General features: G+C 40.0%; 2 long non-coding RNA genes across 2 annotated transcripts in view; one reads left to right on the top strand and one right to left on the bottom strand.

The window, feature by feature from the left end:
* Positions 1-26,763, bottom strand: part of LOC145540906 (uncharacterized) — a 355,416-nt gene that overhangs the window by 28,315 nt on the left and 300,338 nt on the right. The window contains exon 4 of the long non-coding RNA XR_014078637.1: positions 23,998-24,065. This is a non-coding gene — a long non-coding RNA (uncharacterized LOC145540906). The remainder of the gene's footprint in view (positions 1-23,997; positions 24,066-26,763) is intronic.
* LOC145540933 (uncharacterized) overlaps positions 20,900-26,763 on the top strand; it is a 46,971-nt gene continuing 41,107 nt past the window's right edge. Inside the window, exon 1 of the long non-coding RNA XR_014078648.1 lies at positions 20,900-21,021. This is a non-coding gene — a long non-coding RNA (uncharacterized LOC145540933). The remainder of the gene's footprint in view (positions 21,022-26,763) is intronic.

Here is a 26,763-nt window from a genome sequence, read left to right as displayed (position 1 = left end):
TGGCTCATAGCTTCATTGAGTTATGCAAGCCTCTTTACCATGACAAGGCTGTGATTCATGAAGGGGTAATCATGATGGTACGGTCACTCACCTAGAGCCAGACATCCTGAAGTGTGAAGTCAAGTGGGCCTTAGGAAATATCACTACAAACAAAGCTAACGGAGATGGAATTCCAGCTGAGCTATTTCAAATCCTAAAATGATGCTGTTAATGTGCTACACTCAATATGTCAGCAAATTTGGAAAACTCAGCAGTGGCCATAGGACTGGAATAGGATTGGAAAAGATCAGTTTTTATTCCAATCGCAAAGAAGGGTAATGCCAAGGAATGTTCAAACTATTGTACAGTTGAGTTTATTTTGCATGCTAGGAAGGTTATGCTCAAAATCCTTCAAGCTACGTTTCATCAGTACATGAACAAAGAACTTCCAGATGTATAAGATGGGTTTAGAAAATTCTGGGGAACCAGAGATCAAATTGCCAACATTTGTTGAACCATAGAGAAATCAAAGGAATTCCAGAAAAAACATCTACTTCTGCTTCACTGACTAAGCAAAAGTCTTTGACTGTATGGGTCACAACAAACTATAGAAAATTCCTCAAGAGATGGGAATACCATACCACCCTACCTGTCTCCTGAGAAATATGTATAGGTCAAGAAGCAACAGTTAGAACTGGACATAGAATGATGCATTGTTTCAAAACTGGCAAAGGAGTATGTCAAGGTTGTATATTGTCACCCCGCTTATTTAACTTATACACAGAGTACATCATGCAAAATGACAGGCTGGATGAATCATAAGCTGGAATCAAGATTGCCGGGAGAACTATCAATAACCTCAGATATGCAGATGACACCACCCTTACGGCAGAAAGTGAAGAGGAACTAAAGAGCTTCTTGATGAAAGTGAAAGAAGAGAGTGAAAAAGCTGGCTTAAAGCTCAACATTGAAAAAACAAAAATCATGCCATCAGATCCCATTACTTCAAGGCAAATGTAAGGGGAAAAAGTAGAATCAGTGACACATTTTATTTTCTTGGGTTCCAGAATCACTGCGGATGGTGACTGCAGCCATGAAATTAAAAGATGCTTGCTCCTTGGAAGGAAACATATGACAAAACTAGACAGTGTATTAAAAAGCAAAGACATCACTTTGCTGACAAAAGTCCATCTAGTCAAAGCTATGGTTTTTCCAATAGTCGTGTGGATGTGAGAGTGGACCATAAAGAAAACCGAGCACCTAAGAATTGATGCTTTTGAACTGTGGTGTTGGAGAAGACTCTTGAGAGTCCCTTGGACTGAAAGGAGATCCAACCAGTCCATCCTAAAGGAGATCAGTCCTGGGTGTTCATTGGAAGGACTGATGTTGTAGCTGAAACTCCAATACTTTGGCCACCTGATGCGAAGAGCTGACTCATTTGAAAAGACCCTGATGCTGGGAAAGATTGAGGGCAGGAGGAAAAGGGGACGACTGAGGATGAGATGGCTGGATGGCATCACCGACTCAATGGATGTAGGTTTGGGTGGACTCAGGGAGTTGGTGATGGACAGGGAGGCCTGGCGTGCTGCGGTTCATGGGGTCGCAAAGATTCGGACATGATTGAGTGACTGAACTGAAACACATTTAGGGCTTCCCTTGTGGCTCAGCTGGTAAAGAATCCACCTGCAATGCGGGAGGCCTGGGCTCCATCCTTGGGTTGGGAAAATCCCCTGGAGAAGGGAAAGGCTACCCACTCCAGTGTTCTGGCCTGGAGAATTTCATGGACTGTACAGTCCATGGGGTCACAGAGAGTCAGACACGACTGGGCGACTTTCACTTTTCAAACATTTAAGCTGCCATGCTCACTTTTTAATATTGGAATGTGATAAAGAGGAAAAAATAAGAACATGGAGGATTTGAAACAAACTGTGAGTACAAAGTACTGTTTTAGTACTGTTCTGTTTTACAAAACAGAAGCAGAACATAACTTGGAAAAGCCAAAAGACACAATGGCAAAAGACTTCTTCTATGGAAAAATAAGGCACAAAGGAGAACACATGCCCAACTCTCTACTGAGGACCAACAAATTGCTTCTCTAACTCAAGGAAGTAAATGCTTCCTTTTAGTTAATATGTATTATATTGATTGTAAAATCAAATTGTTTTGAAATTAGCAAATAATGTTTCATTTATCAGTTTTCTGATTAGTTTTATTAAATCAATAGTGAATGGATTGATGAATAAAGAGTATGGGTTTCTTTTTGGGGTGATGAAAATATTCTAATATTGACTGTGGTAAGATTACACAATTCTGTGAAAACACTGAAAATCACTGAATTTGACACCAATCCAGATGGCAATCTCTCTGCTGATCACCAAATATGTGCAGTAGTTTATTATCTAGGCAAGCAGGGGGATTGCATTGTTTTACCCACTTTAGAATTAGGCAGGCCAAGTGACTTGCTCTAGCTAATGAACTATGAATGGGAGTTCCATGTGTCACTTAAAGATGGAAGCTTTATGAGCCAGTATGTGATGTGACACATTTCATTTTTCTGCTTTGAGAATTATAGTAGAAAATGTTGTGATTAAGTCTATATTAGGCAGTGCTTCTGCTCACACTTATTATACAAATGTAAACAGAAATGAAACCTTTTCTTTAATCTGCTGAAGTGTTGGTGGAGTTTGTTAACCAGCATAGCCTAGCCAATCCTGACTGATAAATCCTAGCAGTTATAAACTAAACTGAAAAACTCCAAGCTGTCCCACAGAATTCTTAGCAATGGCAACTTCACCAGTAAGAGCAAGCCAACACATAGGCAGATACAGTAGTAATTTTAGGAAGAATTGAAAATAACCATTCTCAATTCTTCTCCAAAGTTCACCAATTAAATAAGACACTCCTTACAGATAGAGAAAGGCCATGAGTCATTCAAGAGAAAGTTCCATCTCAGACACATGATTCCATGGGAATGGAGATTCCTCTTGAACAAGGAGGTCATTCATTTGAACTCATGGAAAGAATTTGAGTTCTCAAATGAAAAATATATACATTTCTCCACCCCCTCCTTCCTCTCATCCTTTCTTCTCTCTGCTTTTCCTTCTCTTCATATTGTGATGATTAATTGAAGTGATACATGTGAACAGGTTTTAAAAACTGTAAAGCTCTACAGTAATATTAGTTATAATCTCCTCCTCTGTGAAATGAATACAACATTCCCTACCCTGTTCATCATCTAGAGTCCCATTCAGATGGGAGGATACAAGTAAAATCACTTCATAAAATTTAAATATCTGCCCTTTATTCACCAATGGCTGAGAGATGATCCAATTACTGAGATAAGGCAGGGTTAAATGTGAAAAAGACCACTGTGAATACACATTTAATCTCCATACTTTAATGCAGCTCCTGTAGGTTATAAAAGTGATATGTTGATCTCCCTCTATTGAATCTTATTTCCACCTATCAGCTTGTTTCATATTTCAGCATTAGTGGGGCCTGTGAGGATCTACTGTGTGCAGAGCCCCTCTGCCGCCCATTGCTGTTTTAGGCCGCGTGGCATGTGAGATCATAGGTCCCCAACCAGGGATCAAGTTTGTACCTCCTGCAGTGGAAGCTTGGAGTTGTAACTCCTGGACTGCCAGAGAAGTGCCCTGCTATCCATTGTGAAAATGCAATGTAAGCTGGAATTAAACTTTTTCTTTAGTCCATTTAAATGTTGGTGTTGTTTGTTACACAGCATAACCTAGCCTAGTCTGACTAATAAATCTAGCCAGTCATAAATCAAGATGTATAATTCAAAGTTTCCCCTGCAGAGAAGTTTGCTTTGGCAAGAGTAGAAGAAAAGAGGGTTGTTTATTGATCCTATACTTTCAAAAACTGGTAAATAGAGATGATTGACATGACTCAGCATTTATGCTTAGGTCTTCTGAATTAGTACCTTTTCATTTGTATCACAAAACCCAAGTTAGCCATCTTAGTAAAGACAATGACCAGCAAAAGAGAAGGAATACAGATAAGATAGAGAAAATAAGTTAATAGGGGGGATTTTAAGGCTGATCACTACCAGAGGTCATTTTCAGTTCCACGTGTCATTTTTGGAAGCCACAGGTAGCATTAAAACTGAAGTTTCATTTCTTTGAAACAAAGGGAAATAAAACCAATGCTATAATAATGTACCTGACCCTCTCATCATGAAACGAAAATAAATTGAACTGACTAATCCAAAGTTGTTTTAGGATTTAATATCACTACTTTGACTTTTAATTTAAATTGGGACAAGGATCAAGAAGAACATTCATTTTCAACTGGTTTTGAAGTTCTCCTGAGAAAAACCTGCAATTTTAAAGGTGGATAACACACGCATACACTCTCTTTCTCTCTGTTGCAAACCTAAGACATGAAGAGAGACTCATTATATAGACAGGGTTGAGAAAACAGAGTTTGAGCATTAAAACCAGAAAGGCAAAGAAACTCCTCTCACCTGAATGCATTTTCTACATGTAAAAAGTAAACACAACCCTGGGAGCTTTCAGAAATGAGAGCCAATCTATCAAAATGATACGCGAAGACAGAGGTCTAACATTTTTGAAAACCTACTACGCAGCAAGAACTGTACTACCTGCCTACAAGCCCCACTTTCCCAGAATTTTTTACAAAATACTTATTATTTGATGGACATCTCTTAGGAATTTTACATATATCATCTCATTTAATCTCAACTGCAGCTCTTGAGTGGATCATCTCTATTTTTAGCTGAGCAAAGATGAGGCTCAGAAAGTTAAGGGAACCTTAATATCCATCCAGCCAGGAAATTGGGAATGTTAAGATTTGAATCCAAATTTGGTTGACATCAAAACAGAGGTAGTTTCCATGATGCCAAACTGTCCCCTGGAGGGTTTCTGGTTTTCAGTCCCTCACCACATATAAGACTGTTACAGCATCTCTCTGCCAACATACCACCAATTTCTAACAATTTCTCATGAAAAGCTGAATTTCCCGGGATGTCTCTTTGAGCTGAAGCAGAATCAGCTTCCTTACAACTTCCACTCATTGATACTAATGGAGTCTTCTAAAACAACACAGAACAATGGTCATTTCCAGACTGGAAATAGCAATTTAGTTGCTATTCAATCTTCACTAGGATATTTCCTGAACCCTTTAATCATTAGTTCAATGTTCCTTTAAATGTGACGGCTGTAAAGGGACCACTCTGTGTTTTGTGTAGAGAAATATGCCCATTTAGTTCTCAATCATTCCCCGAGTACAGCATTCAGATTTTAAAGTTCCACTATAAGATTCATAAAACAAATTCTTCACCACTGAAGACTTCTCTGTTTATAATCATTTGCATTTTCCAATTGCTGGAGAAGTGATATAAGCTGCAGTGAAAAAATGACATTTCATTGACACACAGTGGACAATAAAATGACATAATTATGTCCAACATGCATGAATATTTTAGAACTATGCCCAGAGAATGTTAAATAACTCCCTTAAAATTCTGCAACTGCAGCAAGCTTTCCATTCTCCTATTTCACTCTACTTTCTGCTCATAGGCTTTTTAAAGAAATTTTGTCAGGAGAATCATGAGGGCTACTTATATTTGTCATCTGTTCTGTTTCTATCATTCTCTAAGGAACTCATTGCATTTACCCCTTTGACTTCCATGGATTATTTATTAAACACATTTTTTAACTTGTGAATTTTAAAATTCACAATTCTGCTTTCTCCTACTTACAGAAAAATTATTGTTTAAGGGTTGTGTACAAATACGAGGATTTTACTTTTCTTTTTTAAAAACATTCTTACTCTCATTGGGTACCACTTGACCACTGTAAATTAAAGAGCCTGTGTATACCTCAAGCTCTTTTGCAGAGTGTCTGACATGTAGAAGACCCTCAATAAATCTGGTAACTAAGTTTTATTGGGAATTCCAATTTGCTACAGAAAACATTCTTACATGAGAGGCAGGGTAGGGCATAGGCACGAGCCTCTGAATTTCTAAGATTCCATGATTTTCAAAAGAATGGACCTGTACGAGTACTAATAACTCCTGAACATTGTCCTAATACAATTTAATTTTTTTTGGTCAACATTTACAATGTCTGGGATAAACTGGGCTCTGCTTGTGTCTTCAACCCAGTCACTTTCACACTTGTTCCTGCCACATCATCCCCACCAGCCTTATTTCAAATTCCCTAATGAGCTGAAATTTGCATACTATACATAGACGTTGAAAAGGCTATTCTCTGTGCTTGGAAGGTTCTCCTCCTCCACTCCACCCTTTTGATGCTTGGTTAACTTCATCACTTATAATCTCTCACTTAAATGTCACTCTCCTAGAGAGACCTTCCCTGTGAATCCCCAGCACAAGACCAAGTGCATAGCAGGTCCGTAATAGCAACAAACTGAATTATTAAACAATTACCAACCACAATGTGCATTATCTTTACTTGACTAAGTGAGAGGTAAGAAAATATGCCATGTCGTTGAAGAATTTTTCCATTAAGGCTAAAATCATAAAAGATCTTAGCTTGCTTTGATGAAATAACTTTTACTATTGGGTGTATTCATAGAACGTGTTTTTGTGGGGAGAAGTTAACTTCTCCTTTCATGAAATCTTAGGGTCACAGATTTGGTTGCATACATGGCAAGAAGCATGAGAATATATGTCCCCTCATGCAAGAGATCTACAGTACATGTGAGCTTATGACTAAGTTTATACCCAGCTGCAGCTGGTTCTCAGAATGTCACCATGGTGAGATGGTCAGGTCTACTTTCATTATCCCAGTTAATGGATGAGGAAACCAAGAAGTAATGATGCAGATTTGCATGCATTTCATCAAAGTGATAGGACATGGAGGAGCCAGACAGGATGCAATTCTGCTGAATTTTTGGTCTCTGGCCTTTTCTTTACTACTTTTAAATCACTCAAGAGGAAGGACAGTGCTGGTTTCCCACGGTGACGAGGAAGGAGATAACGTGTTTTGCAATCATTCTAGTCTTCATGATAGAAATGCCCATAATCTCAAAGAATAGCCAGCTGCCAGTCCAGGGTTCAGGGTCAAATGATACATCATATTGATGATGATGGCCATTCTACAACTGCAGAAGAACGTATGTAGTTACATGGCCTGAACTCATGCCCATGATCAAGTCAGGTTAGGTATGTTACACTGCTCAACGAACAGCCGCCAACTTTCAGAGTCTGAAAATAACAGAGGTTGAATCCTTTCACAACACATGTCCATCTCAGATCAGCAGGATGCTCTGCTCATTATAGTCAATTAGGGACTCCGGCTGATGGAAGACACAGCCCCACATATGTTTCCAGGATTACCACAAGACTGCAGGGCCTGACGCTGGTTTGATAATTAAATGCTTCCACCTCAAAACGACGCACAGTATACCCGTTCACAATTTTTTGGTCAAATCCAGTTACACAACAATACCTAACCTAAAGCCATGGGAAAGGAAGATTCTTCCATATGTCAAGAAGGGAGAAAATCTGGAACACTTTTGAACAGACTTAAAATCTACTATAGTCTGCTTTTCTAATGGCAAATGTTTCTTCTTTTTCCTCCCTATAAAACATTCATTCCCAAATCACCAAGAGAAGTAACTCAGGAGCTCAGTTCAAGAACTCTAGACACCCCATTCCCTCACTGTGATCAGCTTGAAGTGCAGGTAACTAAGTTGTTCCCTGTTGCTTCTTCAAGTCCAGAGGTAGTTCCTTTTGGTCCAGAGATCTGAATTTAAAAAAACAGAATTCAAAGGATATGTAATAAGCCAATATACAATAGAAGAACATGCAGAGAATTACCATAATAAACCCTCAAAGTCACAAGTGGAAGAGATGCAATAGTTATGCTATCACAGTCCTGAAAGCAGGTGGAGAGATCTGATAAGGTGTCCTCTAAAAGCAGAAGATGTTGCCAGATTACTGTCCTGTTCTGCTCCCTGGGTGGCTCCCCTCTTCCATTTTCTATGGTCCATGGTCCCCTCTTGGTCCACTTCCTGCTGACGGAAATGAGCTCCTCCCATTTCCCTTCGCCTCCTTTGGCCACATCAGAAAGTGGGCACAGGAGAACATGTTTGGTGGCTGTTCATCTTTCTCAGCTTCTTTCCTGCTTAGGAGTTTGACAGCACCGGTGTTATTTTAAATTTCCAACAGTCGGAGTCTGTTTGTAATTTGTGTGCCACTCACTGAAAGTGCTAACAGCCTTCGTGTCTCTCTGACTCCAGACAGTACTGTGTGCCAGTACCCCTCTCACTGTTCCCTTCTGGATATATTTCTCAGATTTTCTGCCTTTGTTTGCTTGCCTCCTCTCCCTCCCACCCCCTGCAACCTTAATTACAACAAGTTCAACTTACAAGGCTCCCATGGACTAGTCAAGACTGTCATCTCTTTTTTCCCTCTGAGCCATTTTGTGCAATTGAATGCATTTACTGGATACTGGACTCTTAATTACACCTTTCCTCTAGAACACCTTAATCGACTCAGAGATTTTAACAGTGGTTGTGATGGCCATTTCTTTCATTTGCTGCAATTCTAAGTTTTCTCTGGCTTTTGTTATATTCAATGATGCTCTCAATGATACCTCTTTATAAATTTTGTTGAAAAAAGTTTCCTCTTTTAAATCCTACAATTCCCTGAACTTCCTGACTCTTTCTATTCCCTTCTACTTAGCATCTTGCCAAGTGTTATCAAAAGCACTAACACTTACCAAATCACATTACATGAGCACGATGAGGAAAAACCTAAACTCTCAATGCTGAAACAGAAGTCCAGTGTGGACGCTCTACGCTGTGGTCTCTCAATGTAGGTGGTAGCAGATGCCACCCAGACAAAGGCTCCTACTACACTGCAGAAATGGGAAGAGACCGTAATAAAAGATGGGCCATCTTGTAAAAGTTTCCATGTAGGGAAAACACAGAATGTTTCTGTTCATATTCCACTGGCACATCCTGTGACATGTTCAATTTTATGGAAGCAAGGAAGCACGATAATTAATATGTGACTCTCAGACACTCTATGTTGTTAAAGGATATTCAGGAATGTCCTCTTCTTTTGGTTTTTTCACCCAACTGAGAAAATTGTGTACATATTGTCCGCTCTGTTGGAATGTGGGATTTGGCCACTAGCTAGAAAATGTCTCTACTCCCATCCCAAACCTGGGCTCGGGGGGCAGTGAGATTTGGCAAATGAAAGTGTTAATTTGTACATCCTGTCACAAGGCATAATATAAAACAAAGATGCTGAGACAGATCTATAACCACAGCTCTGAACTGAGTAATGGTTTTTCTGGCCATGACCATGATGGGGGCATTTGTAGTTATGTGATCTTGAATACACTATTAAATCAACCCATGCCTCAATGTCTTCATCTTTAAAAGGTTACGATCAATTATATTTACTCATAGAGGTTTTATCTCTGTGAATGTCTTTAAGATGTTTATGGAATACTAGTTGTGTCAACTGCTGTATTTATATTAACAATCATCATTGCTTTCAATAATAATACTAACAATGGTGCCATTGTTATTTTTTGTTGACTGTGCAGAATAAGGAAAATTATTATGTGTAATGGAGAAGGCAATGGCAGCCCACTCCAGTACTCTTGCCTGGAAAATCCCATGGACGGAGGAGCCTGGTAGGCTGCAGTCCATGGGGTCGCTAAGAGTCAGACATGACTGAGCGACTTCACTTTCACTTTTCACTTTCATGCATTGAAGAAGGAAATGGCAAACCACTCCAGTGTTCTTGCCTGGAGAATCCCAGGGACGGGGGAGCCTGTTGGGCTGCTGTCTACGGGGTCACACAAAGTCGGACACGACTGAAGCGACTTAGCAGCATTATGGGTAAACAGAAGGAAAGATAAATATCACCCTCAAATTATCTCTCTCCCTTCACTTATGAATCAGCAGAAAAACTGTTCCTAGGATCAGCAATCTTTTTTTTTAAGGTAATTAATTTATTTTAATTGGAGAATAATGACTTTACAATATTGTGATGGTTTTTGCCGTCATCAACATGAGACGGCCACAGGTATGCCTGTGTCCCCCCATCCTTGAATCCCCCTCCCACCTCCTTCCCCACCCTAACCCTCTGGGTTGTCCCAGAGCTTTGGGTACCCTGCTTCATGCGTTGAACTTGCACTGGTCATCTGTTTAACATGTGGTAATGTACATGTTTCAACGCTATTTTCTCAAATCATCCCACTCTCACCTTCTCCTGCTGAGTCCAAAAGTCTGTTCTTTACACACATGTCTCCTTTGCTGCCCTCCATGTAGGATAGGATCAGCAATCTTGACTGGGGAGGTGGTATGTTTGCTTGCATAGACAGCTAGAATTTACCTTTACATTACTGGTGGGGGGTGGTATTCAATTCTTCTGCCCCTAATTCCAACGTAAATATTTAGTACTATATAGAAGGATTTGGTAGCAATGATGGATACTGTTATAATGTATAACAGATTCTTAAAAAGGCATTCTAGCTCTGGATAAAGTTGGGCGTAGCCTTCTACCTGGGGTGGTTTAAGTCGAAGCTTTCCTGGAAACAAAGTGAGAAGCTCATCTGTCAGGGTCTTGCACAGATGTTGCACCCTCTGAAAACCTCCAACGATTTTAAAATGATCTCTCCCTTGTTTATAAAGAGGGGCATAGTCAACTTGTGGTTTAGAGTATGCAGCTCTGTTGTGCTAGCTCAGCTCACATACCACTCTGCAGTCACTATCTGTGTGGCTGGGGGCACATTATTTAACCTGTGCTCCTGCATTTCCTCATCTTTAGACCATCTGGTGTTATGTTATCGGCCTCATACAATTTTTGTAAGAATTAAATGCTATTACACTCAGAAAAATACCTGACAAATGGTATACACTCAATAACTATTTGTTATTTTTAATAGCATGCTAAGTTGCTTCAGTCGTGTCTGGCTCTTTGCAACCCCATGGACTGTAGCCCACCAGGCTCCTCTGTTCATGGGGATTCTCCAGGCAAGAATATTGGAGTGGGTTGCCATGCCATCCTTCAGGGGATCTTCCCAACTCAGGGATCAAACCCACATCTCTTATGTCTCCTGCATTAGCAGGCACGTTCTTTACCACTAGCGCTACCTGGGATGCCCTTTTTTAATAACATGGTAACTCAATTACAGTGTAATTTACATGCCTACATATATGCTTTCTATATTCAGACTGTGAGCACGTTGGTATTGGAGAAGGGTGTCATTTAGCACTGTTAGAAAATAATATCAACAATGATAATTGTAATAATGGTAACTAGCATTAATTGAACACATGCCACACCCTAAGAGTTTTTAAGTGATTTATATATAGTCTCTGGACTCCCCAGGTGGCTCAGTGGTAAAGAATCTGCCTGCCAATGCAGAAGAAGCAGGAGATGTGCATTTGATCCCTGGGTTGGGAAGATCCCCTGGAGGAGGAAATGGCAACCCACTCCTAATATTCTTGCCTGGAGAATCCCATGGACAGAGGAGCCTGGTGGGCTGCAGTCCATGGGGTCAGAAAGAGTCTGACACGACTGAGCGACTGAGCACTAACACTATACAGTACCTCATTTAGTCATTTTAATTAATCTTCTAAATTTTGAAAAAAACTGAGGCTTAGATATTTTAAGAGCTTTGTTCATATGGGAAAGCCTAGTATTTGATGACGAGCTTAGGTCTAAATAGTTGTAAATCCAAAGCTCTTAACCACTAGATTATTTCATAGTAGCAAACTGCCTCTGAATTTGCAGCCCCCAGTTCAGCATCCCACCATTAGTGAACATTCTCTAAATATTTGTAAAATTAAATGAGCTTCTAGTTTTGGGGAATGGTGATTAAATATGCTTGCTTAAAATTGAATTATTTGACTACATCGAACATATTTTAACACTTGTCTCTCATCCTGAATTTTTTCTTCCTTCTTCTTTCTAAAACTTGTATCTGACCCTGTCTCTCCTCTCTGAAAGCTTCAATAGTTCTCCAATTCTTACTAGCTAAAGTCCAGTCCCTTAGTTTGGTGTCTTTGATTTTCATAGTTTCTTTTTGTTCTATTTCAGTTTGAAAACAAAGCTGGTTGAAGAGAACGAAAAGCTGAAGTCTAGTTTCAGGTTGCTAAATAAATTGCCTCATTTAATTCTCAACTAAATAATATCTCATTTGCAAGGGCAGGTATTAGTACTCTTTCTGTTTTACAGATGGGACAGCTGAATTAATGTGGAAAAAGTCCCAATACTAGAAAGTAGTGGAGTGAAATGTAAACTATGGGAACTTTTGTAAAACCAAATGTAAACTCTGGTTTTAGAGTTTGCAACCTGGATATTAAGCAATCCTCGGCTGGTTAGATGGGAGTGCATACAAAGAAACCAGTTCTTAGTTTAGGAGTCAGGAATACTTCCCCAGTGAAGTGTGTTCAAAGAAGAATTTGGTCCTGAATAGGAATTCATCTGGTGGAGCAGACAGGAAATAGAATTTTAGTTAGAGACAACCACAGGTGTGAAAGCTTAGGAGAAGGAGGAAAGAGAGAGAGAGAGAAGAGAAAGAGGGAAGAGAGAGAGGTGTATTCCAAGTCTTTAGAACAATGACTACGTTAATGAAATCACCCAATATACATTTTAATATTTTAATTGAAGCTTTTTTCTCCCTAATGTTTATCTCTTGATTGAAATGTGTACATGCACAGGGAAAATACATGCCCATATAGACAATACTCTACTTAACAATCTCAGTGCATCCTCAAAATTGTTTGTTAAATTCATATCACTTTTAAGTGGAAGCCAGCTGCGATGGTTCACAGAGGGGATGCTGTTACTCCTTTTTATTTCATGAAACAATCTGAGTCATCTTTCTCTGTATCTTTCCAACACTCCGGCCTCTGTGATCTCACAGCCACCGCTTCACCCCTTGTCCCTTTTAGATCTGGCTCTCTTCCTGACATCCCCTAACATTTATGCTCCACTGAGACAGAAAGATACAAATTCAGCTCCAGCAGAAAGCACCAATATGGAACTAGAACAACATTTCCGTTAAACAGATTGAGTGTTGCATGGTCTGGGACTTGTGAACGCATCTGTTCAACCAGGCTTTTTGTTGAATTAAAATTTACTGAAGCCAAGTCAGCAAAATTTGGTGATGTTGGGCCTTCCACAGGGATGGGAAAACTGTATTGCTAAACAGAACCTTTCATTGGGTGATTTTCATTGAAAGGTTTATTTGTGTCTTCATATACAAAAAAAAAAAAATACTCATCATAGAGATATATTTAGTATCACTAATTATATTTCCATGATGGTCAGTCGAAACTTAGACCCAAAGCAGCTATGAACTAATTACAAGCAGCGCTCAATCAGTTGCTTACTGAACAATATCATTCTGGTAGGTTTTCAGGGAAAGCTGTGTCCCTGAATCTGGCCTGCTTCCCACATGCAGGGGTCTCTCCTCCAGGAACACTCTTGGCTTCTTGCAAGAACCTTTATTCTAAGACTCTCTCACAGAGGATAAGTGAGTCATTGGCCATTGGCTAGCAGAGGTTGGCCTATGTTTCTCAAATATTTAGAAATGATTGATTACAAGTTAGTAAATATCAAGAATTCACTCTGTTCCTTCCTGTGCACCTAGGGATCTTCAAGGCAGGGACAGTGGATCACCTGCCCTCTAGACAGCATTCCAGGACCTGAGGAGGGTGGTGAGGTATAGCAACAGGCTTTAGCAAGATCATTCAGCCTCACATTTAAACTAAACCATGTTGTTCACAAACTTTAAGAGTGATAAATGTAGTATTTTACCTTAAACCAAATGATTCCTGGATCTACTTTTCCCTTGTGCCAGAATTAGGCAAATCTTATAGAATATACATGTATCACAAAGTACTATGCATATATAATATACACACATACATCATATATAATATAAACATACAATATATAGATACACATGCATCCTAAAGTTATAATGAGGATCAAATTATATATATATACATATATATATGTATGTGTGCATGTGTATTGTTATACATAGTATATAGGCTATATAATGAATATAACTTTGAATATGCACTTACGAATATAAATTTTAATATGAATTTTTGACCTTAAGATTGAATACATTATAATAACTGTAAGATAATACATATTGTCATCCTTTTATGAAGATCACTGCTTAAACTAAGGGACCCAAAGGAACTTACTTGCAGTTGTACAGTCAGCTAACATTCAAATCCACATTTGTCTAAATCCAAAGTAAGTTCTATGTAGAATAAAGCAAAGTGAACAGAAAAACAACCATAGAGGCCCTCAGTAATTACCATGTATAATGTTCATACAACAGTGAGGTGTTTAGTTCAGCTTCATAAAGAATTTTGGAGGGATGAGAATGGAGCCACCCTAGAGAAAGTATTAAGATATAAGACTAGAAACCGAGACTGGAACTTGACTATGAAGAGTTTTGAATTGCAGGCAAAGAACTTTAGATATTGCATTTGCTTGTGAGTAGTTAGTAATAACAGAACAAATATTATTCATTATTATTTGACAAATACTGTTAGGGTTTTTACATATTGTCCCTAATTTTCAAAACCACCCTAAAATATAACTGTAATTATTCTCACACTATCGGGAGCGAAGGTGAGAGGGGATCAGGACTTCTCTAAGAATTTCTGAAGATCTGACAAAACAGCAATCATATGATTTGAGGATATGAAATGGCTTTGTGAAAACAGGACTTTGAGGTCAACCTTGAAAAACTAGAAGCATTTGTATGTGAGAATATGAAAACAATATGCTCCCCAGGCTAAGGGAACAACCTCAAAGGAAGCATGGGAATAAAAAATTAATAAGGCACCTGAGAGTTTGGGGAGGGCAGCAACCTAAGGTGTAAGCCTGAAATCTCTTTGTAAGGTGAACTGTAAGCAGAAAACTTGCACAAACATATTATTCTGAGTCGAAATGCATTTCCTCTCCCCTCCTGAAGTCTAGGCTCCATGGAGGAATTCGGGGAAGGTTTCCTATTACTGAATTGGATGAACATCTTACAAAACAGCTGTATCTTTATGAAAAGACAACATAACGTTAATTTCTCGTCAGTCTTGGGAACTCATGTAAAATGTATGGGCCGATTTTTAATTTTCTCTAGTGCAGGTGGTGGGGGTCGGGGGGTGGAGTAGAGGGAGTCTGCAGCAGAATCAGTTAAGTCACGCAGACCTATGCATCAAATGACCTTGCTTGCATGCCAAACTTCAGGGGGAACAATAATGAGAAGGTAGCAGAACTAATCAATTTGGAACAGGGCCCATTCTCTCCACCACCAGGGCCACTTAGAATGCAGGCAGTGTCCTGAGATCTTCCTCAAATTTGCCCTTTGAACGCACACACAATCTTTCTCTTACATAACTCAACAGAAAATGTAGGTTTACCATCCAAAATAGAAGCAGAAGTGGCCTCCAAGCTGATGTAACCATTTTCTCTCTTTGATAACCTTTTTTCTTCTTCAACATCTCCCCTATTCCCCCCCCCAGATATTATGAAATATTTAGGGCATCCTACCTAGCCTACCTCTATCCCCTTGATGACCCCCAGAATCCAAGAAAACTTCATGGGTTCTTCTCATAGAATACTTGTATGATCTCTCTGAACAATTACCAAGTTTCCCTGAGCTTTATTTTACTCATCTGTGAAACAGAGACAACACAGTCAAGGTTTTTGTAAGATTAAAGGGGAAAATGTACAGAAAGCCCATTGAAGATGAACCTTCAACCTTTTGGCACAGACATACTTGCTGTCAAACATAACTTTAGTACTAACTTGTTAATCCTAGGCAAGTTTCTTAATTTTTTGAGCTTGATTTTGCCTTTTAGAAAATAAAAATAAACAGGTCTATCTCTTGAAATTGCTGTGGATATTAACTGATATAATATTCATGATATAAATATTTAGTTAGTTGTTATTCATCTCTGTAATTTCCATAGCTCTTTACAGAGTACATATTACTTACACAGTATTGGAATCTTAGGGAATGAAAAAAAAACAATTCAATAACCATAAATGCAGGCCAAAGGTCTGGCATCTGGCGGTTTCTTTTAATATACGCTGTTCCATCTGTGTTGTAGATAAATGTATTTCTCACCCACATGGATGCTTTTTTCATCCATCGCATGGGAAAGAGCCCAGGATACCCTGTCTCTCTTGAACTTCTTGGAACCAGGAGGCTTAGGTTACTAATCCCTGGTACTTAGATGGTGTCTGTGGCTCCAGTCAAAGACATGGCTCAACCATGCCCAGAGACCTACTGAGCATAGCATGACTGTTTCCAAGATCTGCTAGGAGTACGAAGCAGATTTTAAATAGAGAAGCTTCTCTGCTTCAGGACTTCCAAACCATGACATTTCTAGATAGAGACCAAATAAAAACACATAATGCCTCTGTCTGCCACTAACAGTTGGCGTGGCAGCCTACACAGTGTCAGACAGGGCTAGGAACAAAAGAATCTAACAATGGTAACATTTTCAAACATCACACAGTGTTTGACAGAGGAGTTTTAGCACTTGTAAATTCTCTGGAACACACACAGACATACAGATTGGTGTCACACTCTGGATTTATGTCAGAATAGTCATGTTTCCATCATGAACAAACAACCAGTACATATGCTTTTTCAGTTGCGTTTTTCTGAACTATTTTGTACTCTTTTGTTAATTCAAGGAATAACAATGAGTTTTAAGAGGCTGAGAGGCCTCCTAAACACTAACACAGTTAGAAGCTGTGAGACAAAAGAGACACCTAATCCTCTCACTTGAGGAGAAAGAGACCGTGTACCCCGAGCATCTCCTAAGCCACTCCGAGGTGGGTTATCTTTCAGGTTTCTTTCACAGTTATCTCATGTGACCCTCACAAACGCTCCATGAAGTCAGAGTCTTTATTTATATTTTATAAATGAATATTCAGATGATCAAACTTAGATTACTAATGATTCAACGTTTTGGGATTTGCTGACCAAGCTTAAGCTGCAAAGCCCACAAAGATACTTTTTTCAAGGATGGCAGTTCTGCTAGTTGGAAGACCCTTTGCTTAGCCGAACGACCTTGGTAACTGGGTAAGCACTGTTGAAAGTAGGTAGTGGTTCAGAGCCAAATTATGATGTCTCATAAAGAAAAAGATAATTTAAAATGCTTAGAGGAAAATACTCAAGAGAAGAGCTCTAAGTCAATTAGAACAATCTTCATGTGCATTAAGAGGAGGAAGGAGAAACTCCCGTGATAAAATGGGTAAAGGATTTTAGAGAATTTATATCTTTACATGAGGGAATTGCTAAGTTGTTTGCTTAGAGATATGTGATGTAATCTCCTCCCTGCCCATTTTTCCCTGTGATATTCTTAATAAAATATGTGTTGCTCAAAGTTCCAGTGCAAGTGAGTTAGTCAAACGCTTTTAAAGAGGGTAGGTTTCTGCATCCAGCTGGGATGCGAGATGAACCTGACAAAAAGCACATGTCACAAAACTGATATGTGGCCTCAGCTGGGGGGGGGGGGCAGACACAGTGAAAATGTTTGGCAAATGGCATAGAAAACAAAATTAAAATATGCTGAGTTTAACTGAATTAAACTGATGACAGAAACCACAGAACGTGAAGAAAAGTCAAGAATTCAATCCCAGAACAGAGAGGCTATTACTTAACCACCAGATTTCTCGTTTTCTCTGTCAGTGAAATGCGATTCTTGAATGATATGTTTTCAAAGATTCCTCTTCAGTGTTTGCATCCTCTATTTCTACAGCCACTTCAGTTTGTCTTTAGACACAGACAAAACCACTAATCTTAAGGTCTTTTCGCTCCTAAGCAAGACATCAGACTCTCCTACTCTGAGGAAGTCACTATGCTTAATATCTCCAGTCTGAATCAGAATTGTTGACTTCATAGGCCAATTCCTTGGTGCCCGAGGCTATCAGCAAAGGTTGACCAGGAGGGCCTGATTACACTGTATGACGTCAGGATCTGAAGATAGCTGCGTGCCCTCAACTTTCTACCATATCTCGTCTCAGTTTTCAGCTCTGTTGCCACAGAGTAGCAAGACTCACAAAGAGAGCTTTGGCATGAGAAATAATACTCACTATTCGGTCTGGAAATAAACTCTTACTATTTTAATTGACTCTACATTTTATCCAATCATTCAACAAATATATTTTGAGCAACTACTATGAGCCAGACCTTGTGTGAAATGCCTGAAGTACAAGAATGAAGGAGACAGAAACTATTTTTGCCCTGTTATGGCTTAAGTCTAGTGGAAGAGACAGGCAAGAAATCAAACAATTGCAATTCACTCTGTGGAAAGTAATGTGATGGTCAAGGGCAAGATGTTATAAGGCCACAGAGAAGAGTTACCTCATCCAGACTTAGGGATCAGAGAGTCTTGGTCAGGGGATATGAAGTTGAAGCAGAGATTTAAAAGGTGGCTGTGATTTAGCTAGGCACAGAGAGCAGAGAAGACATTGCTGAACAGAGAAATCTTCTAGTGGTCCAGAGGGAAGACAGTAGGTTTGGGCATGTAGGAAACTTGAAAAAAGATCAGTCTAGACAGACCAGATTGCTGGTGAGGAGTACTGAGAGGGCGAACTAGAGAATTAGACTGCAGCCAGCCCTTGAAGTCACTGGAAGTCACTCAAACGTTTTGGACCCCTATCCTATGATCAATAGGGAGTAATTGAAGGGTTCAAGACATGGAAAGACATAATCAAATACTTTAAAGGCTCATCTTTCCTGGACTTTGAAAAAACATATTTCATGTGGCAGCAAGAGTGCAGTCAGTAAAATAAGAGATGATGGCATTTGGACCAGAGTGCTTAAATCTCCTACAAAATATACTTACTTTATATATATATATATATATATATATATATATATATATACTATCAAGAGCTAAGTAAGATGCTTAAATCTCAAGCATCTTACTTAGCTCTTGATAGTATTTTCCTGTCTTATTTCCTGGACTGTCTTGCTTAACCATATGCCAGGCTATGAAAAGGACAAGATGATAATGTCTGCTAATGATTTCTCAATGCTAAGTATTACTTACCTGTCTTGTCCTATAAAGGCCAACTGAATGTGTTAATATCACCCTTCATTCCTTCACTCTTTCATCCAAGCATATGTTTGCTGAATACCTACTGTATGCTAGGCACCACTCTCAACACAGGAGACATGATAGTAGAGTGATGAAGACACCTGTTTCATGGAAATTACAGTCCATGGGTTGCAGACAAAATAAAGCAAATGAATAAATGAAAAATGTAACCTCAGATGGTTTCATCACAGAAGGTGGTGAGATAGTGACAAGAAGTAGCCAGTTCATGTGGAAGGACCAGAAAAGGTGTCTCTGAGAGGGGACATTTGAGCTCACACCTGAGTTCTGAGAAACCCACACAAAAATCTGGGTGAAGGGTATCCTAGGAGAGGGAACACTAAGAGAAAATGTCTTAAGGTGAGACACCCACCCTGACCATTGTATTTAATGTCACAACCTAGTTCTCCTTGCTGCTTAATCTTGAACCTACCCCACTTTTTTTTTTTCCTTTTTTTGTAAAGGATTTTGGAATGAGTGCGTGCTCAGTCATATCCAACTCTTTGCGATCTCATGGACTATGGCTCGCCAGGCTCTTCTATCCATGAAATTTTCCAGGCAAGAATACTAGAGTGGGTTGCCATTTCCAACTCCAGGTGATCTTCCCGACCCAGGATCGAACCTATGTCTCCGAGTTTCCCGCATCTCCTGCATTGGCAGGCAGATCCTTTTACCCCTGAGCCACCTGGGAAGCCCCTTATCACATTTCAACTGCTATACGCTTTACATTTTCATCTTTATTGTTTGGTGTCTATCTTCTGTGACTGGAACTTAAGTTTCAAGAGGGCAAGGAGATTTCTCTGTTCTGCCCACTGGTCTCTTCCCAGCAGGTAGGAGAGTTCCTGGAACACACCTGGCGTGCAAACATTTTTTGAGTTAATGCATTCAAGAGTGAATGATCAGTGCTTTGAAACAGAAATAAGGGCCATGTGACTTGAGCTCAGGAATGTAGGTAAGTGGAATATAACATGAAATAGAGATGAGGAAATCGATCATTCAGAGCTGTGTAGACCACAGGAAAAGGGCCTAGTTTTTATTTTTAAAAACTCTCTACTAGAGAGGTTTGAGTGAAGGCATGAAGAAATTGGATTTACATTTTGAGCAGACCTCGCTGAGTGCCGCGCGGAGAATGAATTTTAGAGTGTGAGGATGGAGTAGCAGCAGAGGGGTCTGCTGGAGAGTGAAGTCTTCAGCGGCTCCTAAGCCCATTTCCTCAGGCTTGATGGGCTGCTCCGCGCACACTATCCTTCAAGTACAATTTGTGTTATCTTTACCATAATGCATTATGGGGGATCTGCCAACTTCCTTTCTCCTGGCATGGCCAGAGGTAACAACAGCCTGGAGCCTGGTGCAGAGCTCATTTGGCGGAGCATCTTTTATGTCAAGGAAGCATAAACATCCTTCGGAGATGCAGCCTTGATTAAAAATACATGGACGCTCTGTGGATCTAAGCAGAAGACATATGGTCTTTGATTGTCTGGCATTTTCACTTCCTCTGAGAACATTAGGGGCTGCATTGGGGTGAGGAGACACATTCCTCTTAAACAGGGGGACTGCGTGTGCTTTTCCTTCCCTCCCCGTCCCCCATCACCCCCCACCCCTTAGAGACTGAACGGTTCCATTAATTCCTGATTAACTCAACTTTTGATTTTGTCACAGGGGTGTTTTCCATCGCCTTTTCTGCTGCCCTTCCTTATGGAGATGAGGACGTGCTATACCCCACAGACGAGGACAGCTTTCATGCCATTACTCCAGTCTCGCACAGGTGAACTAACTAAACATCCCCTCCCCCGCCCCGCAACACACACACGTTCTGTTTCAGTTAAGCCGCACTGAACCATTCTGATGCCTTGCTCAGTTTGAGGAACGGACCAACATGATAGTTATGACAATAGACTCTATCGTCATAAACAAACCAACCAACAGGTTAGGTCTGAATCCTGAATTTATCATAAACTACCTGTGAGATCCCGGGTCAAGGTCATTGATGGCTTTAACCCACAAGTCTCTTTTCTGTGATGAGTACAGTTCTCGTATTCTGTTGGGTGGTTATTGTGAAACCATGCCCTGAGGTTCATACTGTATCAAGGGCTTAACACTGCCAGGGACATAGCAACTCCCATAGAAACTCTGGCCTCTCTTATTGCTTCAATATTTCTATATGTGCGGTACATGTATTAGATTCTTAATTAATGTTTCCCTTAAATGAACCACTTAAGGGAAGTTATGATGCAGTATGAACTGGAGGTGCCGGTTCAGTGCCCCCTTTCTCTGTGATGACTTTGTGACTTGCACTGGGCTAATGTATTGCTCTTCCGTCCTTCTCTAACTTGTACAGCTGCAGCCCTTCTGCTGTCATTCAGCATGGTATGGGGAGAAAACTGCCAGGGTTTACACTCGCAACAAGACACAAACTAGCTTTAAGAAGTTTACAGAAGTTACATAAGCTGCTTGAATCCAAATTTTCTTCATTTAGAAAATTAGGATAATAATGTCACTTAGTATATAGAGTTGCTATGTGTATTAAATGAATAATACATACAAAACCCTTAGCATAGAAACTAGATTAATGAAAGTGATCAGTAAGTATTCTCATCATCATTATCATTCTTATTATTATCATTATTATTTTTTCTCTCTGATAGCTGTTATATAGACATGAAGACATGTGCTGTGTTTTATATGTTTGCATTCACTCTTAGAGATTATTGCATTTCTAATATGTGTAATATTCTTGGGGAAACACTGGGCATTTTCTGCTATCCCATGACTGATTGAGGCAGGCCTAGAGTGATTAGCCATGGGGCTTTCTCTGGGCTAGTCCTAGAATTAACACTGGATGTTCTGTATTCTGGATAATTCCTAAATTCTGAGCAAACTAAGATTGTTAGTCACTCTGGCAGACCGGAAAAGATTAGCACTTGCAACTGACCTGTAAAGGAAGGGGCTTAGGAGGATGGTGGCAATTAGACTCAAATGTGTAAGAGCTGATAAGCACTGGTCTATTGGGAAAGCAGAAGGTATAAGGGTTATGGTAACAGAAAACCATATACTAGGTAAAACCCTGACACTAGGAAGTGAAGTGAAAGTCACTCAGTTGTGTCCGACTCTTTGTGATCCTATAATCTGTACAGTCCACGGAATTCTCCAGGCCAGAATACTGAAGTGGGTAGCTGTTTCCTTCTCCAGGGGATCTTCCCAACCCAGGGATTGAATTCAGGTCTCCCACATTGCAGGCGGATTCTTTACTGGCTGAGCCACAAGGGAAGCCCTGACACTAGGAACATAAAGCAGATAATTGGGTTTGTCCTGGAAAGGGCAGAAGAATAAGAGTACCTTTGCTTGCTGAACACTGCATCCTTACGTATGTGAAATTATGTCCTTGTTTTATAAACCCATCAAGCCAAACCAATAAATAGGGAAATATTAACTGAGCAGATGTTATACGCCAGGCTTTTGCTCTGTACTTCACGTGATTTCATTCTCTTTCCTTAACAATCCAATAATACACATTTTAGAATACTGCCTTTGCAGATCAGATTCTCTGGAGGTGAGACCCAAGCATCAGTCTCTTTTCAAGCTCTCTGAGGCCTCTAGAAATTCTAATTTAATTGATCTAGTGTGCACCATGGGCTTTGGGCTTTTTAAATATTCCCAGGTACAATAGGCTGAATAGCATTCCCCTAAATTCATATTTTCCTGGAGTCCCAGAATGTGACCTTATCTGACAATAAAGTCTTTGCAATGGCTTTTATTTTGCTAAGATGTAGATGTTTTACTCTGCAAATGCAAAGATAAGGTCATATTGGATTGTTGTTTAGTTGCTAAGCCATGTTTGACTCTTTGGGACCCTGGGGACTGTAGCCTGTTAGGCTCCTTTGTCCATGGGATTTCCCAGGCAAGAACACTGGAGCAGGTTGCCATTTCCTTTTCCTGGTAATCTTCCTGGCTCAGGAACCAAACACACATCTCCTGATTGGCAGGCAGATCCTTTACCTCTGAGTCACATGGGAAGCCCCTCCTATTGGACTGGGGGCTCTAAATCTAATGACTAGTGTCTCTTTGTAAGGAAAGAGGATGCACAGTGATACATATACAAGAAGAGGGCCATGAAACAATGGAAGCAGAGATTGGGCTCAATGCACCTATAAGACAAAAGAAGTCAAGAATTTCCAGGCATCACCAGAAGTTAGAAAGAGGTCAGAAGGATTCTACTCTAGAGTTGTCAGAGGGAGCAAGGTCTTGCCAACACTTTGAATTTAAACTTCTAGACAATAGAAGTGCAAGAGAATCACTTTTCACTGTTTTAAGACACCCAGTTTGTGGGAATTGGTTACGGCAGCATGGGAAACTCATATAACAGGTAATTCTATTATGCAGCCAAATTTGAGAATTGTTCTAGTTAGCTTATCTCCAATCATATTAGGTCATCTTGACTTCAACTTCTTCATTCAGGTCATTAATCCCCTCTACAATGCTTCTCACAGCTGTCCTCAAAAGAGTAGAACTCTTACACAACTGTGAAAGAGAATTTATGGGTTTCTAGGTTGGACCTCCCACAATAGCTACTTTTTAAAGATTTCATATGACCCTCTGAGGGAACCTGGGACACTCACCCTTCAGGTACCATGTAACCAGTTCAGGCCTGTCGTTATAATTTGTTCGCCTTCCTTTTACAATATTCCCTCTATGAGAATTCCAAAGAGAAGATTTTCAAAGAGAAAAGCACAATCATTACAGTTGAGAAATTGCTCTTGAAACTTATTAGCTCGTGACTCATACTCCTGAAAGGAGCTAATACCTTAATTTCATATTTCTCTGCTCAAATGCAGACCAAGGCGTAAACTGAAATGAAACTTTACACTAATGGCTTCTTAATTATACCCATCTAAAAGCAATTACCTGAGTTTTAGCAGATACAAAGTTAGGGTTGATGGGACCAGCAGATGAGAAATAAGATGAAAGGTCATCTGCGAAAAAAGATCAACAGAGAGAAGATAAAACACAGTGAGGAGAGAGGAGAAAGGAATCCAGAGATAAGTAAAGGTTGATAAATTTCTAATAATAGTACTGCCTGATTTCTAAAACAGGCTTGCCCCTTTCTCCCCTAACTGTTAGAAATGAGGCTAAAGAAGAAACACTTTATTTCAAGGTAGAAACTGACTAGATGTGCGACTTTGATACCTGGACTACAATTACTTTATGCCATGCTTTGAGCCAAAATTTGCTAAATTGTAGAAGCAGGATTCTAAGGCAAAAGCGACTGAACATTCTTTGTATGTTTTCCATTAAATAGGAGCATGCATAGCATGAGCTCAGTTTGCAAGGCCACACAGAGCCTCATGTGTGCACATGTGCATGTAACACATGTGTGCACGTGTGTGCGCTGATGCAGAAAGATATTCAGCAGACTGTTCAGATGTCATCTTTTGAGTGGGAGATCCTGATGGCACTCTGCTTTATGCCATATGCTTTTCTATTCTGTTCAGATTATTTGCAATTATCTTATATTCATTATAGATAAAAGAGAAACACTAAAAATAAGAATCAGATACGAATAAGCCAATCTAGTGGAAAAAGAAGTTAAGTTGATTGTGTTTCTCTCCACTAGAAACTGAGCTGACATGGTTTCTGGAAGCAGGAGTGAAAGGCTTCTACAGATATATCAGGGTCTCAAACTGTGACCCATGGTTTGGAATCCATCCCATGAAGGATGTTGATTTGGGTCTATATTTTAAAATTTGAATGCCTTGGGATACAATCTTCAAAATTAATCAGCCACATTCTTCTTCCTCTCTCTCTCTCTGTCTTTGTCTCTTTCTCTTTTTCTCTCTCAGATACACAGAGTCTGTTTAACTTATTCCCTTTAATTTGTCCAACACTTTGAACATGGGTTTGCAACCGTCTTCACAGAAGAAAGCTCACTGTCTATTCTCCTCTTGGAGAGAAAAGTTAATATAAACGTAAATGAAGCTGTTTTTGAGGAGACTGAGTGACAGGACTCTGAGTCCTCAGTGATTTTCCTACCTTTTGTCTCAAACTTCAATCATTCGGGTCACTTCTTGGTTTAGAATGTCCTTTTTTTTTTTTTTCAAATGCTGACATCATATACTCTCTGTGGCCAGAAAAAAACTACAGATTAAGCCTCATGAACTCAAGGCCAACTTCCAGTTACTGATGTCCACTCAAACACCTGCATTTTTGCAATGATCCTAGAGTCAAAGTCAGTAGAAAGTGTTGGTTCCCCCTCAGATAAGGTCCATGTTCTATTACAGCATTTAGATTCATTTTCATTTTTGCAACCAAATTCAAGAGATCAGCACCTTTCCTATCAATAACAACAAAATTGACACAAAGCTAACAAGTTATTAGTTTCTGTTACCCTCTACTCTGTTGGTTGCCTTATCAGTGATAATTCACTTCAATTTTCACAAAAATCCTCTGTAGCAAGTATCACTCTTATTTTATAGATGTGTGCATGTGTGTGTGTTAGTCACTCAGTTGTGTCTGACTCTTTGTGACCCCAAGGAATGTAGTCCGCCAGGCTCCTCTGTCCATGGAATTCTCCAGGCAAGAATACTGGAGTGCGTAGCCATTCCCTTCCCCACAGGATCTTCCTGACCCAGGGATCAAACCCTGGTCTCCTGCATTGCAGGCAGATTCTTTTCCCTCTGAGTCACCAGAGAAGCCCTATAGATGAGGATATTAACACTCAACTAAGATGAATTTCAGTTCTGAGACATTACTTTGCCAGCAAAGGTCTGTCTAGTCAAAGCTATGGTTTTTCCAGTAGTCATTTATGGCTGTGAGATTTGGACTATAAAGAAAGCTGAGCGCCGAAGAATTGATGCTTTTGAACTGTGGTGTTGGAGAAGACTCTTGAGAGTCCCTTGGACTGCAAGGAGATCCAACCAGTCCATCCTAAAGGAGATCAGTCCTGGGTGTTCATTGGAAGGACTGATGCTGAAGCTGAAACTCCAATACTTTGGCCACCTCATGTGAAGAGCTGACTCATTGGAAAAGACCCTGATGCTGGGAAAGATTGAAGGCGGGAGGAGAAGGGGACAGCAGAGGATGAGATGGTTGGATGGCATCACTGAATCAATGGACATGAGTTTGAGTAAACTCCGGGAGCTGGTGATGGACAGGGAGGCCTGGTGTGCTGCAGTCCATGGGGTCACAAAGAGTCAGACATGACTGGGCAATTAAACTGAACTGAACTGAGATGAATTTCTGAAGATTGCACAGCTTTCAGTGCTAGCAACAAATCTACAACCTAAGTTAGTCTGATAACAAAGTGTGACCCATTTCCCAAAATAGATTCCTGAAATAGATCCCCCCATCACGGTGAGCTGGTGCTGGCTGGTGAAAGGCAATTGTGTGCATTCCTCAGCTTGTGATGTCATTTAGTAGCTTGAACTCAGTAATGGTGGGAATATTTACACCCTGGAAATCGGCACCTGCTAAAAGTCAGGGTTTTTTGGGGGGGCTGGGGGCAGATTAGCCTCTTGATTGACTTATACTGGCATACCACTGCTCCTAAGCTAGACTGAAATTCCTCTCATTTATTCAGTTTTTGTTGAGGCCCTCCTATTTGACAAGCTTATGGTTGGCATCAGAGAGAAAAATAGTACTACAATGATCCCCAACTTTAGAAATATACAACTA

Source organism: Giraffa tippelskirchi, chromosome 1 (assembly GCF_054371585.1).
Source record: "Giraffa tippelskirchi isolate mGirTip1 chromosome 1, T2T-mGirTip1v1.2.pri, whole genome shotgun sequence".
NCBI lineage: Eukaryota > Metazoa > Chordata > Mammalia > Artiodactyla > Giraffidae > Giraffa > Giraffa tippelskirchi.
Note: the sequence above shows the minus strand (reverse complement) of the source record. Positions and strands in the feature narration are given on the sequence as shown.